The 16,315-nt window shown below is 36.3% G+C and overlaps 1 protein-coding gene across 1 annotated transcript in view; it reads left to right on the top strand.

Moving 5' to 3' along the window:
- SLC25A21 (solute carrier family 25 member 21) overlaps positions 1 to 16,315 on the top strand; it is a 534,325-nt gene that overhangs the window by 266,581 nt on the left and 251,429 nt on the right. The gene's annotated exons all lie outside the window — the stretch shown is intronic.

Genomic DNA, 16,315 nt, shown 5'->3' with positions numbered 1-16,315 from the left:
CAGTACAATACTGTCTTGATTACTGTAGCTTTGTAGTATAGTTTGAGGTTGGGAACCTGATTCCTCCAGCTCCGTTTTTCTTTCTCCAGGTAGCTTTGGCTATTTGGGGTCTTTTTTGTTTCCATACGAATTGTAAAAGTTTCTGTTCTAATTCTGTGAAGAATCCCATTGGTAGTTTGATAGGGATTGCATTGAATCTGTAGATTGCTTTGGGTAGTATAGTCATTTTCACAAGATTGATTCTTCCACCCCAAGAACATGGTATATATCTCCATCTGTTTATGTCATCTTTGATTTCTTTGATCAGTGTTTTATAGTTTTCTGAGTTCAAGTCTTTCATCTCCTTAGGTAGGTTTATTCCTAGGTATTTTATTCTTTTTGTTGTGATGGTAAATGGGATTGTTTCCTTAATTTCTCTTTCTGATTTTTCATCATTAGTGTACAGTAATGAAAGAGATTTCTGTGCATTAATATTTTGTCCTGCAGCCTTAACAAATTCATTGATTAGTTCTAGGAGTTTTCTGCGGGCAACTTTAGGATTTTCTATGTATAGTATCATCTCATCTGAAAACAGTGGCAGTTTTACTTCTTTTCCAATTTGGATTCCTTTTATTTCTTTTTCTTCTCTGATTGCCATGGCTAGGATTTCCAACACTATGTTGAATAGGAGTGACAGGAGTGGACATCCTTGTCTTGTTCCTGGTCTTAGAGGAAATGCTTTCAGTTTTTCACCATTGAGTATGATGTTTGATGTGGGTTTGTCATATATGGCCTTTATTGTTTTGAGGTAGGTTGCCTCTATGCCCATTTTCTGGAGAGCTTTTGTCATAAATGGGTGTTGAATTTTGTCAAGAGCTTTTCTGCATCTATTGAGATGATCATATGGTTTTATTCCTTAATTTGTTAATGTGGTGTATCACATTGATTGATTTGCATATATTGAAGAATCCTTGCATCCCTGGGATAAATCCCACTTGATCATCGTGTATGACCCTTTTAATATGTTGTTGGATTCTGTTTGCTAATATTTTGTTCAGGATTTTTGCATCTATGTTCATCAGTGATATTGGCCTGTAGTTTTCTTTCATTGTGACATCTTTGTCTGCTTTTCATATCAGGGTGATGATGGCTTCATAGAATGAATTTGGGAGTGTTCCTCCCTCTGCTATATTTTGGAAGATTTTGAGAAGGATTGATGTTAGCTCTTCTCTAAATGTTTAATAGAATTCACCTGTGAAGCCATCTGGTCCTGGACTTTTGTTTGTTGGATGATTTTTAATCACAGTTTCAGTTTCAGTGCTTGTGATTGGTCTGTTCATATTTTCTGTTTATTCCTGGTTCAGCCTTAGCAGGTTGTGCATTTCTAAGAATTTGTCCATTTCTTCTAGGTTGTCCATTTTATTGGCATAGAGTTGCTTGTAGTAATCTCTCTCGATCCTTTGTATTTCTGCAGTGTCAGTTGTTACTTCTCCTTTTTCATTTCTATTGATTTGAGTCTTCTCTCTTATTTTCTTGATGAGTCTGGCTAAAGGTTTATCAATTTTGTTTATCTTCTCAAAGAACCAGCTTTTAGTTTTATTGATCTTTGCTATCGTTTCCTTCTTTTTCATTTATTTCTGATCTGATTTTTATGATTTCTTTCCTTCTGCTAACTTTGGCGTTTTTTTGTTCTTCTTTCTCTAATTGCTTTAGGTGCAAGTTTAGGTTGTTTATTCGTGATGTTTCCTGTTTCTTAAGGTAGGATTGTATTGCTATAAACTTCCCTCTTAGAACTGATTTTGCTGCATCCCATAGGTTTTGGGTCATCGTGTCTCCATTGTCATTTGTTTCTAGGTGTTTTTTGATTTCCTCTTTGATTTCTTGAGTGATCACTTCATTATTAAGTAATGTATTGTTTAGCCTCCATGTGTTTGTATTTTTTACAGATCTTTTCCTGTAATTGATATCTAGTCTCATAGCATTATGGTCAGAAAAGATGCTTCATACGATTTCAATTTTCTTAAATTTGCCAAGGCTTGATTTGTGACCCAAGATATGATCTATCCTGGAGAATGTTCCATGAGCACTTGAGAAAAATGTGTATTCTGTTGTTTTTGGATGGCATGTCCTATAAATATCAATTAAGTCCATCTTGTTTAATGTATCATTTAAAGCTTGTGATTCCTTATTTATTTTCATTTTATGATCTGTCCGTTGGTGAAAGTGCAATGTTAAAGTCCCCTACTATGAATGTGTTACTGTCGATTTCTCCGTTTATGGCTGTTGGTATTTGCCTTATGTATTGAGGTTCTCCTATGTTGGGTGCATAAATATTTACAATTGTTATATCTTCTTCTTGGATCAATCCCTTGATCATTATGTAGTGTCCTTCTTTTTCTCTTCTAATAGTCTTTATTTTAAAGTCTGTTTTGTCTGATATGAAAATTGCTACTCCAGCTTTCTTTTGATTTCTATTTGCATGGAATATCTTTTTCCATCCCCTCACTTTCAGTCTGTATGTGTCCCTAGGTCTGAAGTGGGTCTCTTGTAGATAGCATATATATGGGTCTTGTTTTTGTATCCATTCAGCCAGTCTGTGTCTTTTGGTGGGAGCATTTAATCCATTTACATTTAAGGTAATTATCAATATGTACGTTCCTATTCCCATTTTCTTAACTGTTTTGGGTTTGTTGTTGTAGGTCTTTTCCTTCTCTTGTGTTTCTTGCCTAGAGAAGTTCCTTTAGCATTTGTTGTAAAGCTGGTTTGGTGGTGCTGAACTCTCTCAGCTTTTGCTTGTCTGTAAAGATTTTAATTTCTCCATCAAATCTGAATGAGATCCTTGCTGGGTAGAGTAATCTTGGTTGCAGGTTTTTCTCCTTCATTACTTAAATATGTCCTGCCACTCTCTTCTAGCTTGCAGTGTTTCTGGTTAAAGATCAGCTGTTAACCTTATGGGGATTCCCTTGTGTGTTATTTGTTCTTTTTCCCTAGCTGCTTTTAATATGTTTTCTTTGTATTTAATTTTTGATAGTTTGATTAATATGTGTCTTGGCATGTTTCTCCTTGGATTTATCCTGTATGGGACTCTCTGTGCTTCTTGGACTTGATTAACTATTTCCTTTCCCATATTAGGGAAGTTTTCAACTATAATCTCTTCAAATATTTTCACAGTCCCTTTCTTTTTCTCTTCTTCTTCTGGAACACCTATAATTCGAATGTTGGTGCGTTTACTGTTGTCCCAGAGGTCTCTGAGACTGTCCTCAGTTCTTTTCATTCTTTTTTCTTTATTCTGCTCTGTGGTAGTTATTTCCACTATTTTATCTTCCAGGTCACTTATCCATTCTTCTGCCTCAGTTATTCTGCTATTGATCCCTTCTAGAGTATTTTTAATTTCATTTATTGTGTTGTTCATCATTGCTTGCTTCCTCTGTCGTTCTTCTAGGTCCTTGTTAAATGTTTCTTGCATTTTGTCTATTCTATTTCCAAGATTTTGGATCATCTTTACTATCATTATTCTGAATTCTTTTTCAGGTAGACTGCCTATTTCCTCTTCATTTGTTATGTCTGGTGGGTTTTTACCTTGCTCCTTCATCTGCTGTGTGTTTTTCTGTCTTCCCATTTTGCTTATCTGACTGTGTTTGGGATCTCCTTTTTGCAGGCTGCAGGTTCGTAGTTCCCGTTGTTTTTGGTGTCTGTCCCCAGTGGCCAAAGTTGGTTCAGTGGGTTGTGTAGGCTTCCTGGTGGAGGGGACTAGTGCCTGTGTTCTTGTGGATGAGGCTGGATCTTGTCTTTCTGGTGGGCAGGTTCTCGTCTGGTGGTGTGTTTTGGGGTGTCTGTGGACTTATTATGATTTTAGGCAGCCTCTCTGCTAATGGGTGGTGTTGTGTTCCTGTGTTGCTAGTTGTTTGGCACAGGGTGTCCAGCACTATAGCTTGCTGGTCGTTGAGTGAAGCTGGGTCTTGGTGTTGAGATGGAGATCTCTGGGAGATTTTCGCCATTTGATATTACATGGAGCTGGGAGGTCTCCTGTGGACCAGTGTCCTGAAGTGGGCTCTCCCACCCCAGAGGCACAGCACTGTCTCCTGGCTGGAGCACTAAGAGCCTTTCATCCACACAGCTTTTGGGAGGTCTGAGGTCTTCTGCCAGCATTCAGTGGGTGTTCTATAGGAGCAGTTCCACATGTAGATGTATTTCTTATGTATCTGTGGGGAGGAAGGTGATCTCTGAGTCTTACTCTTCTGCCATCTTCCTCAACTCGTCTTAAAAAGTATTTATTGATATCTCTCCGGCCCGTGGTCCCCAGGACTGTCGCAGCATTGGCCACCATGTCCCCTCCAGAGCTGGCAGCCTCAGTGAGGCGGCCCTCCCTCAGGCTCGTGGGCAGTTCCATGTTGGCGGAGGGAAGAGACCCCAAGCTGGGAGTTCCAGCTCTGTGGAAAAACCAGAAAATTGTTTGATATGATTTCAATTTTCTTAAGTTTGCCACGTCTTGATTTGTGAACCAAGATGTGATCTATCCTGGAGAATATTCCATGTGCACTTGAGAAGAAAGTGTATGCTGCCACTTTCGGGTGGAATGTTCTATAAATATCAATTAAATCTATCTGGTCAAAAAAAAAAAATCTATCTGGTCTATTGTGTCATTTAAAGCTTGTGTTTCCTTATTTATTTTCTGTTTTGATGATCTGTCCATTGATGTAAGTGGGATGTTAATGTCCCCTACTATTATTGTGTTACTATCTATTTCCCCTATCATGGTTGTTAGCATTTGCATTATGTATTGTGGTGCTCCTATGTTGGTTGCATAAACATTTATAATTGTTATATTTTCTGCTTGGATTGCTCCCTTGATCATTATGTAGTGTCCTTCCTTGTCTCTTGTAACATTCTTTCTTTTAAAGTCTATTTTATCTGATATGAGTATTGCTACTCCAGGTTTCTTTTGATTTCCATCTGCATGGAATATCTTTTTCCATCCCTTAACTTTCAGTCTGTATATGTCCCTGGGTCTGAAGTGGGTGTTTGTAGACAGAATATATATGGGTCTTGTTTTTGTATCCATTCAGCCAGTCTGTGTCTTTTGGTTGGGGCATTTAATCCATTTACATTCAAGGTTATTATCAACATGCATGTTCCTAATACCATTTTCTTAATTGTTTTGTGTTTGTTTTTGTGGGTCTTTTCCTTCTCTTGTGTTTCCCACCTAGATAAGTTTCTTTAACATTTATTTTAAAGCTGGCTGAATTCTCTTAGCTTTTGCTTGTCTGTAAAGCTTCTGATTTCTCCAATCAATCTGAATGAGATCCATGCTGGGTAGAGTAATCTTGGTTGTAGGTTTTTCTCTTTCATCACTTTAAGTATATCCTGCCACTCCCTTCTGGCCTGAAGGTTCTGCTGAAAAATCCGCTGATAACCTTATGGGAATTCCTTTGTATGTTATTTTTTGTTTTTCCATTGCTGCTTTTAATATTTTTTCTTTGAATTTGGTTTTTGTTAGTTTGATTTATATGTGTCTTAGTGGTTTTCTCCTAGGGTTTATCCTGTATAGCACTCTCTGCATTTACTTGACTTGTGTGACTATTTCCTTTCCCATGTTAGAAAGTTTTCAACTATCATCTCTTCAAATATTTTCTCAGACCCGTTCTTTTCCTCTTCTTCCTCTGGGACCCCTATAATTTGAATATTGGTGCGTTTAGTGTTGTCCCAGAGGTCTCTGATATTGTCTTCAAATTTTTCATTCTTTTTTCTTTATTCTGCTCCTTGGCAGTTATTTCCACCAGTTTGTCTTCCAGCTCATTTATTCGTTCTTCTGCCTTAGTTATTCTGTTATTGATTCCTTCTAGTATATTTTTCATTTCAGTTATTCTGTTCTTCATCTCTGTTTGTTCCTTAGTTCTTCCAGATCTTTGTTAAATATTTGTTGTATTTTCTCAATCTGTGCCTCCATTCTATTTCCGAGATTCTGGATCATCTTTACTATCATTACTCTGAATTCTTTTTCAGGTAGATTGCCTATTTCTTGTTCATTTATTTGGTCTTGTAGGTTTTTACCTTGCTTCTTCATCTGTGACATATTTTTTTACCATCTCATTTTTTTTTTTTTTTTTTGGATGGGTAGGATTGAGTTCCTGTCTTACTGGTTGTTTGGCCTGAGGCTTCCAACACTGGAGTTTGTAGGCTGTTGGGTAGAGCTGGGTCTTGGTGCCGAGATGAAGAACTCTGGGAGACCTCACTCTGATGAATATTCCTTGGGGTCTGAGGTTCTCTGTTAGTCCAGTGGTTCGGACTTGGAGCTCCCATTTCAGGAGCTTCCGCCCACCCCCTGACTCATGAATCAAGATCCTGCAAGCCATGTGGGGCAGCCAAAAAAAAAAAAAAAAGGAGAATAATAGCAAAGAGTAAAAAATAAAATTACATTAGGAAACTAACAGATATGTTAGAAAAAATATAAAAGTAAAAATATAGGTGAAACAAGAACCGGAAGGTAAAAGAGAACCACAGTAGTAAAAAAGAGAAGAAGAAGAAGAAAAAAAAAAAGATGGGAAAGGCCTTGGCTGTGGAGGGCGGAGCCTATGCTTAGGACCCACAAGGCTGGAAAAGGCCCTGGTGGGGGAGGGGGGGGAGGGTTGGGCTTAGGCTCAACAGGAACAGAAGGGGCCCAGCTGTGCCTTGTGCCTCTGGTCTCACAGGGTGGGGGACCCCACCTGGGAGCCCATCAGGCTTCCTGGGCCCAAGTGGGTGGGGAAAACACCCTCTGCTTCTCTCCCACTCCCCTGGTCCTGGAGGACCCCTCCCGCCTGCCTCTCTTGCTCTCCACAGGCCTCCCTCCTACACCCCCAGGATCCATGGGCTGGAGGGGGCTTTTGCAGGTGGGAGTCCTGATAGGGGAGCCTAGTAGGATTCCCTGCCCAAGTCCATTTTCTTCTATCATTACTTTAAAAATGTTTGTCTAATAATTTTCGGATAATAATTCCACTGTCATTTTTTATCTTTGTTCTGTACATAATATCTTTTTATCGTGGCTGAAATTAAGATTTTCTCTTTATCATTACTTTACAGCAATTTGAATATAATTTGGCTTTGAATGGTCTTCTTTCTCTTTATTCTACTTGAGATTTTTTGTGCTTATTAAATATACAATTTATAGTTTTCCTTTAAACCCTTGATATATTTGCTATAGCTGCTTTAAAATCTTTGCTAATTTCATTATCTCTGTCATTTCTGTGTCTGTTTCTGTGGATTGATTTTTCTCCTGGATATGGGTCATGTTTTCCAGCATCTTTGTTATTTTTGATGGGACATTGGACATTGTAAATGTTACATTGTTGAATGTCTGTATTTCACTGTTCCACTTTAAAGTGTTTTTAGTTTGTCTTTCAAGTAGTTAAGTTACTTTTGGATCACGGTGATTCTTTCAAAGCTTGTTTTTAAGTTATTTAGGATGGATCTAGAGTATCTCTTATTTTACCACTACTTTAGCCCTGCTACAAAGTTGTGACCATTCTGGAGTCTCTACTGAATGTTCCATGTTTTCAATGGTATCTCTCTACTCTGGCTGTTTAAAACGTGTGAATGTCTTCCAGCCCTATGTGAGCTCTGAGAATATTTTAGCTCCAATTCCCTCATAGTTGTTCACTTGGTCTTGTAGAATTTTATTATACACATGTGCATCCTACATTTAGCAAAAAACCAAGACACCCTCCTGAAGATTTCTGGAGCTCCTTCTCTGCATAGCTGATTCTTCTCTGTATTCTGTCTTCCAAATTAGAGCTGCCTTGGCCTTCCTGAGTTCTAATCTGTCCTCTAATTGAACAGACCACTGTACTTTGGTTGGACTGCCCTTTCCTGCACTGCAGTCTAGAAATTATTTCCAGGAGGAATGCAGAGGCAATCATAGAGATAATTTCATTTGTTTCCCTTCTTTTAGGGAAAACAGCCCTGCACTGCTGCTTATCCATTTTCTGAAAATAGCTGCTTCGTATTTTGTCCAGTTTTCTTGTTGTTTTTTGGTGGGAGAGCAAGTTCCTTTGTTTACAGTGGGAGACAAAATCACGGCCAGAATTGAAAGTTTTCATACTGCAATTTTTAAAGTGACTTTTAAAGTATAGCATACATACAAAAAGTGCCCAAATCAATAAATGTTCAACCTAACAGAATTTTCACAAAGTGAACACACCTATCTAAACTAACATCACAGAACATAATCAGCACCCAAGACGTCCCCTTTTTTCCCCTTCAAGATATTACTTTCTTCCAAGGAAGGGTAACCACTATTCCCGAAAAATACTACCCTAGATTAGTTTTGCCTTCTTTTGAACTTTACTGAAGTGGAATCATACAGTATGTGTGGGTCTGTATTCTTTAATTGAATATATTTAGAAGATTTATCCATTTTGTTTTATGTAGCTATAGTTCATTCACTCTAACTGCAGTATAGTATTACAGTAAAACAATTTATTTGTTTTACTCCTAATGATCTAATTTGAAGATACTATTGATATATTTATGAACATTCTTCTATATATCTTGTGGTGAATATATATCTTTCTGTTGGAAATATTCCTAGAATGGAACTGTTGTGTCATAAGTTATGTGCATATTTGGCTATAGCAGATCCTGTCAGTTTTCCAAACTAATTTTACCAATTTATAGTCCAGTAATATATGGGAGTTTCAGTTGTTCCACATCCTCAATGACACTTGGTAATGTTTGTGTGTGTGTATAAGTGTGTGTGTGTGTTTGTGTGTTCATTCATTTTAGCCATTCTTTTTTTATTATTCATTTTTATTGGAGTATAGTTGCTTTACAATATTGTGTTAGTTTCTACTGTACAGCAAATTGAATCAGCTATACATATACATATATCCCCTCTTTTTTGGATTTCCTTCCCATTTAGGTCACCACAGAGCACTGAGTACAGTTCCCTGTGCTATACAGTAGGTTCTTATTAGTTATCTATTTTATATATAGTAGTGTATATATGTCAATCCCAGTATCCCAATTCATCCCACCCCCGCTTTCCCACTTTGGTATCCATATGTTTGTTCTCTGCATCTGTGTCTCTATTTCTGCTTTGTGAATAAGTTCATCTATACCATTTTTCTAGATTCCACATATAAGCAATATTATATGACATTTGTTTTTCTCTTTCTGACTTACTTCACTCTGATAGTCTCTAGGTCCATCCACATCTCTGCAAATGGCACTATTTCGTTCCTTTTTATGGATGAGTAATATTCCATTGTATGTATGTACCACATCTTCTTTATCCATTCCTCTGTTGATGGACATTTAGGTTGCTTCCATGTCCTGGCTATTGTAAATAGTGCTGCAATGAACATTGGGGTGCATCTTTTTGAATTATGGTTTTCTCAGGGTATATGCCCAGTATGGGTCATATGGTAGTTCTATTTTTAGTTTTTTAAGGAACCTCCATACCATTCTCCAGTATGGCTGTACCAATTTACATTCCCACCAACAGTGCAGTAGGGTTCCCTCTTCTCCACACCCTCTCCAGCATTTATTGGTTATAGATTTTTTTTGGTGATGAGAATCCTGACTGGTAGGAGGTGATACCTCATTGTAGTTTTGATTTGCATTTCTCTAATAATTAGTGATGTTGACCATCTTTTCATATGATTTTTGGCCATCTGTATGTCTTCTTTAGAGAAATGTCTATTTAGGTCTTCCACCCATTTTTTTGATTGGGTTGTTTGAATTTTTAATATTGAGCTCCATGAGCTGTTTGTATATTTTGGAGATTAATCCCTCATCAGTTGCTTCATTTGTAAATATTTTCTCTCATTCTGAGGGTTGTCTTTTCATCTTGTTTCTGGTTTCCTTTGTTGTGCAAAAACTTTTAAGTTTAATTAGGTCCCATTTGTTTATTTTTGTTTTTATTTTCATTATCCTAGGAGATGGGTCAAAAAAGATCTTCCTGTGATTTATATCAGAGTGTTCTGCCTATGTTTTCCTCTGAGAGTTTTATAGTGTCTGGCCTAAATTTAAGTCTTTAGTCCATTTTGAATTTATTCTTCTGTATGGTGTTAGGGAGTGTTCTAATTTCATTCTTTTACATGTAGCTGTCCGCTTTTCCCAGCACCACACATTGAATAGACTGTCTTTTCTCCATGGTATAGTCCTGCCTCCTTTGTCATAGATTCGATGACCTTATGAGCATAGGTTTATCTCTGGCTTTCTATCCTGTTCCACTGATCTATATTTCTGTTTTTGTGCCAGTACCATACTGTCTTGATTACTGTAGCTTTGTAGTATAGTCTGAAGTCAGCTAGCCCAATTCCTCCAGCTCCGTTTTTCTTTCTTAACATTGCTGTGGCTATTTATGGTCTTTTGTGTTTCCATACAAATTGTAAAATTTTTTGTTCTAATTCTGTGAAAAATGCCATTGGTAGTTTGATAGGGATTGCATTCAATCTGTAGATTGCTTTGGGTAGTATAGTCATTTTCACAATATTGATTCTTGTAGTCCTAGGACATGGTATATCTCTCCATCTGTGTTTGTTGTCTTTGATTTCTTTCATCAGTATCTTATAGTTTTCTGAGTATGGGTCTTTTGCCTCCTTAGGTAGGTTTATTCCTAGGTATTTTAGTCTTTTTGTTGCAGTGGTAAATGGGATTGTTTCCTTAATTTCTCTGTCTGATCTTTCCTTGTTAGTGTATAGGAATGCAAGAGATTTCTGTGTATTAATTTTATATCCTACAACTTTACCAAATTCATTGATGAGTTCTCATTTTCTGGTGGCATCGATTTTCTATGTATAGTATCATGTCATCTGCAAACTGGCAGTTGTACTTCTTTTCCAATTTGGATTCCTTTTATTTATTTTTCTTCCTTGATTGCTGTGGCTAGGACTTCCAAAACTATGTTGAATAATAGTGGCAAGAGTGGACTATAGGAGATCCTGTAAGTTTTCCAAACTAATTTTATCACTTTATAATCTAGCAATATATGGGAGTTTCAGTTGTTCCACATTCTCAATGACACTTGGTAATGTGTGTGTGTGTGTGTGTGTGTGTGTGTGTGTGTGTGTGTGTGTGTGTGTGTGTTCATTTCAGCCATTCTGATGGGTGTACTGTGATATTGCATTGTGGGTCTAATTTGCATTTTCATGATAGCTAATTCATTGGAGAACTTTTTCTTATATTTACTTATATGAAATGACTTTAATACTTGTACCCCTTTTCTCTTATTGATTTGTGAGAGTCATTTACATGTTCAGGATAAAAGTCATTTGTTGATATACATATTGCAAATATCTTCCCCCACCCTGTGGCTTTCCTTTTCACTCTTGTAATTATTCTTTGGTGAAAATTTATTTTTAATTAATGTAACCTAATTTATTTTTTCTTTTATATAGCACTTTCTGTAACCTATTTAATAAATCTTTTTCCAACCCAAATATCTGAAAATTATATGCTATGTTTTTTCTTTAAAGTTTTATTGTTTTACTTTTGATGTTTAGATGTACAATCCATCTGGTCTTGATTTTTGTATATAATGTGGTATAAGAGTCAAGATTTCTTTTTTTTCCTATATGGATATCCAGTTGTGCTAGTACCATTTATTGAAAAGACCTTCCTTTCCTTATAGTTCTTCAGTGGTGCATTAGCTATAAATCCTGTGATCCTATATGCATAGATTTACATGTGGATTTTAAATATCCACAAATATATTTGTTTTATATATTTGTTTTATATTAAATATCCATTGATATATTTGTTTTTTGTATGCCAATATCACATTATCTTACTATAACTTTATCATGCATCTTGATATGTGGTAGTGTAAGCCCTCTAACTTTGTGCCTTATCACGATAGACTTAACTAATCTTAGCCTTTGCATTTCCTTGTAAATTTTGCATTTTAATGAGAAGAATTAGCTTGTCAATTTCCATAAGCATACTGTAATTTTTTCTATTATATTGTCATTTCACTGAGCATAAAGGACTCCATTTTTTTATCTTTAGAACCCAGTATATGCCTTGCATGTAAAAAGTGCTCAATGTATGTTCATTGAATGAACAAATGAAATATCATCCTCTTTAATGGAAAAATCATTGGTACCACTGTTATCTCCTTTGAGTATGGTACAGATATGGTACAAATTCACCAGTTATGACTCGGTGAATTTCACATAGAAACAAGGACAATTCACTGTCAGTCTGGGGCAAAGTTTACTGGGCTAAAATTTCTAGCTTGTTTGTTAGTATCTAAACAATCTTAAAGGAGGACTCAATTTTTAAGAATGCATTAGACCTAAAAATCTAAAAGTTGTTTTATGCAACAGTTGAAAGCAAACAGATCCACTTTCCCATATGATTGATTGTAAATCATGAATCAGTAATTATCAATGTAATTTGTTTTCCTAATACACAGGTAGTATGTGACCAATATTTATTGAACAAAAATGAGTGAATTAACTTTGGTTAATTTTAGAATTCCTTTTTGGTTAAGTGCCATAACATTTCCCATGAGATCTATGGAATCGCTAGGGCTTTTCCTTTTCTGTTTTTGTAACTTTAATCTACTATAATTATCTGTGAAACCTAGACTGCAAAAATGGAAGTAAAAATATTAAAATTTTCATTCAGTGTAGCATTACTACATAAAACACGTTTGTCTTCTTTCTCTCGTGACACTTCTTCCAGGGGCACTTAAAGGAGGTATGATGGAAAGTCTCTACTTGGGAATGGCCCAGTTTTTTTTAAGACGCATGATACCTTCTCAGCATGTGGAGCCTCTCAAATAATATTTACATTAGTTTGTTTAGAGATTCTGTTAGGGTAGCTGTCCTGATTATAAAGAATATTTAACCTGCCATGATTTTAAAATGATGTAAATATAAACATAGTTAAACTGACTTAAATCCATATTTTAAAAAATTATATTACATTCCTACCACCTGTGTGTGAACACAAAATTTTAACAGGAGCCTGTTTTATAATTCTAAATTTTCTATGGAAATAAAACTGTAATTAATACCAAGAATTATTTTACCTGAATCAATAGTTTTTTCACACATGTGTCTCTGTAAGAGGATAGATATATTGTTTAAAGAACATTTTGCCCTTCCATAAATGTAAGTAGGAGAAAAAGTTCTTAAGATTAACACAGTATCTAGAAGAAAGGTTAACTGGTTTACTTGCCCAATGCAGAAAAACTTCAAAACTTGCCTCTTCAGCTAGATTTTGTGTGTTTGTTTTTATTTATTTGACTGATTTCCAGAGTTGAAATTAGTAATCAGAAAAGAAAAGGTTGGAGAACTGACAAAACAAAATATCTTCAGGACATCTATACAGAATAAGAGCTTTTTATGGTTGTGTAATTTCACTTACAGAGAATGAAATTCATTGGCAGATGAAGATCTTTACTTTCATTCATCACCATTATTTGTCTTCATGTTTAAGTACGTGATATAATAATGTGGTCTGCGGTCTTTATTAAGGAAACATTTTGATTGCAAATCAAGTGAGTGTATATCTCTGATTCAATCAAAATTCCTACTATCTGTTCTCCTGAATAATTACCAAAAATTCAGCCCTTGGACATTTCAAGTCTTTGGGCTGATATATATACATACACATACACACACATATTTCTCCCATTCCATGAAAGGAATATCAAGGAGAAACTTTTTCATTTCAGGAGATAGAGAAATTTCTTTGGACATAGGAAATGCCATTATGAAGTCCTAATTCTAGAGTCATATGTTATACCAACATCAATTTGCTATACCTCTTAGCAAGTATTCATACAAAGATTAAACTGTACTTAGAAATAATTCAGTGCTTTTAAAGATGGATTAGGAGTTTTTACCCAAAAAGATGATTCCATAAACAAATCATGTTCAAACATGGATAAACAAACCTAATGAAGATATAACCTAATAAGCAATTTCCTAATTCCCATCATGGAAATAGCTGTTTAAATCTCATTGTGAAGCAGTTTAAAATAAAGTATTATATCTGATGCTAAAGTGGATTTGGTAAAGAATTTTGGTTTCAGAAGATTTAGAGGGGACTTTAGCATCTGAGGTTATAAGAATAAATTTATCTTATTTATCTTTTTGAGGTGAATATTTCTAGGAGTGATGGGAAGAACATGAACTCTGTTTTGGTCTCCAAGGTTGGACCTAACTCTTTTTGGTGTCTGTTTCTCTCTGTTTTAGTTACTATCTAGAAGTTCTGACTGATCACATAAAACGTTTTTTTTTTTTTGTTCCCACAGAGGAGGGCTGTTAAAAAAAAGAAAGAAAAATTTATGTGCCTTACACTTAAAAGGATCTTTTGGGCTTTTCCTTTTACAGCTTCTCTCTTTTTTCCCCCCATTTGATTTTTGTGTGTGTGTGTGTGTGTGTGTGTGTGTGTGAATGTTTTTCATTAGTTATTTTTAAAGGTAATAAAGATGTGTGACAAAGTTATAGCTTCTGCATTTTTTTCTACATTTACAGTTGTGTTGGTTTCTGATCATTTACAATGAGAAAACATGAAATTTACATTAAATTGAAGGCAACTTCTAAAAATGGCTCTAGATTTACACAGTTATTGTGGACAGTATTTCCCTGCCCTTGGTGAAATCCCTTTAAAGCCCTCTGTGTTGGACTTTCTCATCCTGCAATTCTGAGAACAGTTCTGATTCAAGTCCAGCCAATTCCCTAGGTCCAGATCGGGAGTCTGTAGTAAATTTTGTTTTTCAGGAAAGATTTAAATCAACTTGAGGATGATAGCTTTTCAATAAGTTATTTAGGAAACTGAGGATGTTTGAGAAATACTTGCTTATCATGTTGAGTTTGGCATTTTGGTGGAAAATCATGGCATCCCACAATCATCCCTTGATGTCTATAAAGACATGTGATTCTGGGATGGGTGACCCATGGGTCTGACTCAGTGTAGCAAGGCTATTTGTGGACATCTGGAGCTCAAAGTATGTCTAACATCTGCTATACTGATGTTAAGATTTTTTGCAACTTTTCAGCTCAATCTTTATAGTAAATCTTATGCAATAAGAAAGCTGGCCTGAGCTAAGGAACTTATGGGGCTTTCCATTTTATATTCCTTTTTAGAGAGTGTACTTCTGCATCACAGTCACTTAAGAAGTCTTTGTCTCTTTCCCGAGGTCTAGTGCCTTGATCACTGTAGATATTCATACAAAAAAAGTGATGCTAAACCACACACCTCAGACTCTGATAACACTGTATAATCATGAACTGGTAAAAAGGAATAGAAATATGATGTCATTTTTGGTTTTTCAGATGAGAACATTTAATTTGCCCTTAGGTTGTAACTGACTGAAAATAAAATTCAGATTTCCTGAAATTTCACCTTTATCTATCTATTACTCTTTTCTACTAACGTTATAATACAAATGCAAGGCACCTCCTGGATTTTTATATAATTAGCATTATGTTTCTCAGGGACTTAACTTTCTTCCTTATAAATAATATTTCACTAATGTTTGATTAGGAACTATTCAAACTGTAGATGCCATCAGTTTGTCTCTATATTTTCTGCCTTATTTATGTAGCTTTGAATCTAAGAGTTGAAGCATCTTTCAGTGCTTGATTGCTTCATTTATTTATCTACTCAACATTATTAAGTTTCCTCCTGTGCACCATGCATTGTGATAGATGCTAAGACAGAAATATGGACAGCACATGGATTCTGTTTTTTGAGGAGCTCACAGTTTGGTGGGAAAGGGAATAGATATGTATAAAATTATAAGAAACAAGGTATAAACATGGAACGGTGGAAAAGGGACTTCACTCTGTTTGGAGGTGCCCAAGTGGCATTCAGAAGGCAGACAAGGAACTCAGGGCATTCCAACCCCTGGTGTCCAGAGGGCCAGGGTCAAACAGGACCTGCAGTTACTTTTCTAGGGCCAGAAAACAGGAGGCCCACCGAGGAGAGAGAGTTGAAGGTTATAGGTGAAGTCCTGGATGAAGAGATGGCGTTTGGATGAGTCTTTGTCCTGTGAGTGGTGGGTAACCACTGAGGTAATGGAGTAGTAATATTAGAGATGCATGAAGAGTGAAGAGAAACTTGAAGCAGAAAGAGCCGTAGTAGAGGATATTGTTAAAGTCCAGTCAAGAGACTTCCCTGGTGGCAGAGTGGTTAAGAATCTGCCTGCCAATGCAGGGGACACGGGTTTGAGCTCTGGTCCAGGAAGATCCCACATGCCACAGAGCAACTAAGCCTGTGCACCACAACTACTGAACTGGCACTTTAGAGCCCATGAGCCACAACTACTAAGCCCACACGCCACAACTGCTGAAGCCCTCATGCCCTAGAGCCTGCGCACTGCAACAAGAGAAGCCAC

The sequence above is a fragment of the Orcinus orca genome, chromosome 2 (genome assembly GCF_937001465.1).
Source record: "Orcinus orca chromosome 2, mOrcOrc1.1, whole genome shotgun sequence".
Classification (NCBI taxonomy): Eukaryota; Metazoa; Chordata; class Mammalia; order Artiodactyla; family Delphinidae; genus Orcinus; species Orcinus orca.
Note: the sequence above shows the minus strand (reverse complement) of the source record. Positions and strands in the feature narration are given on the sequence as shown.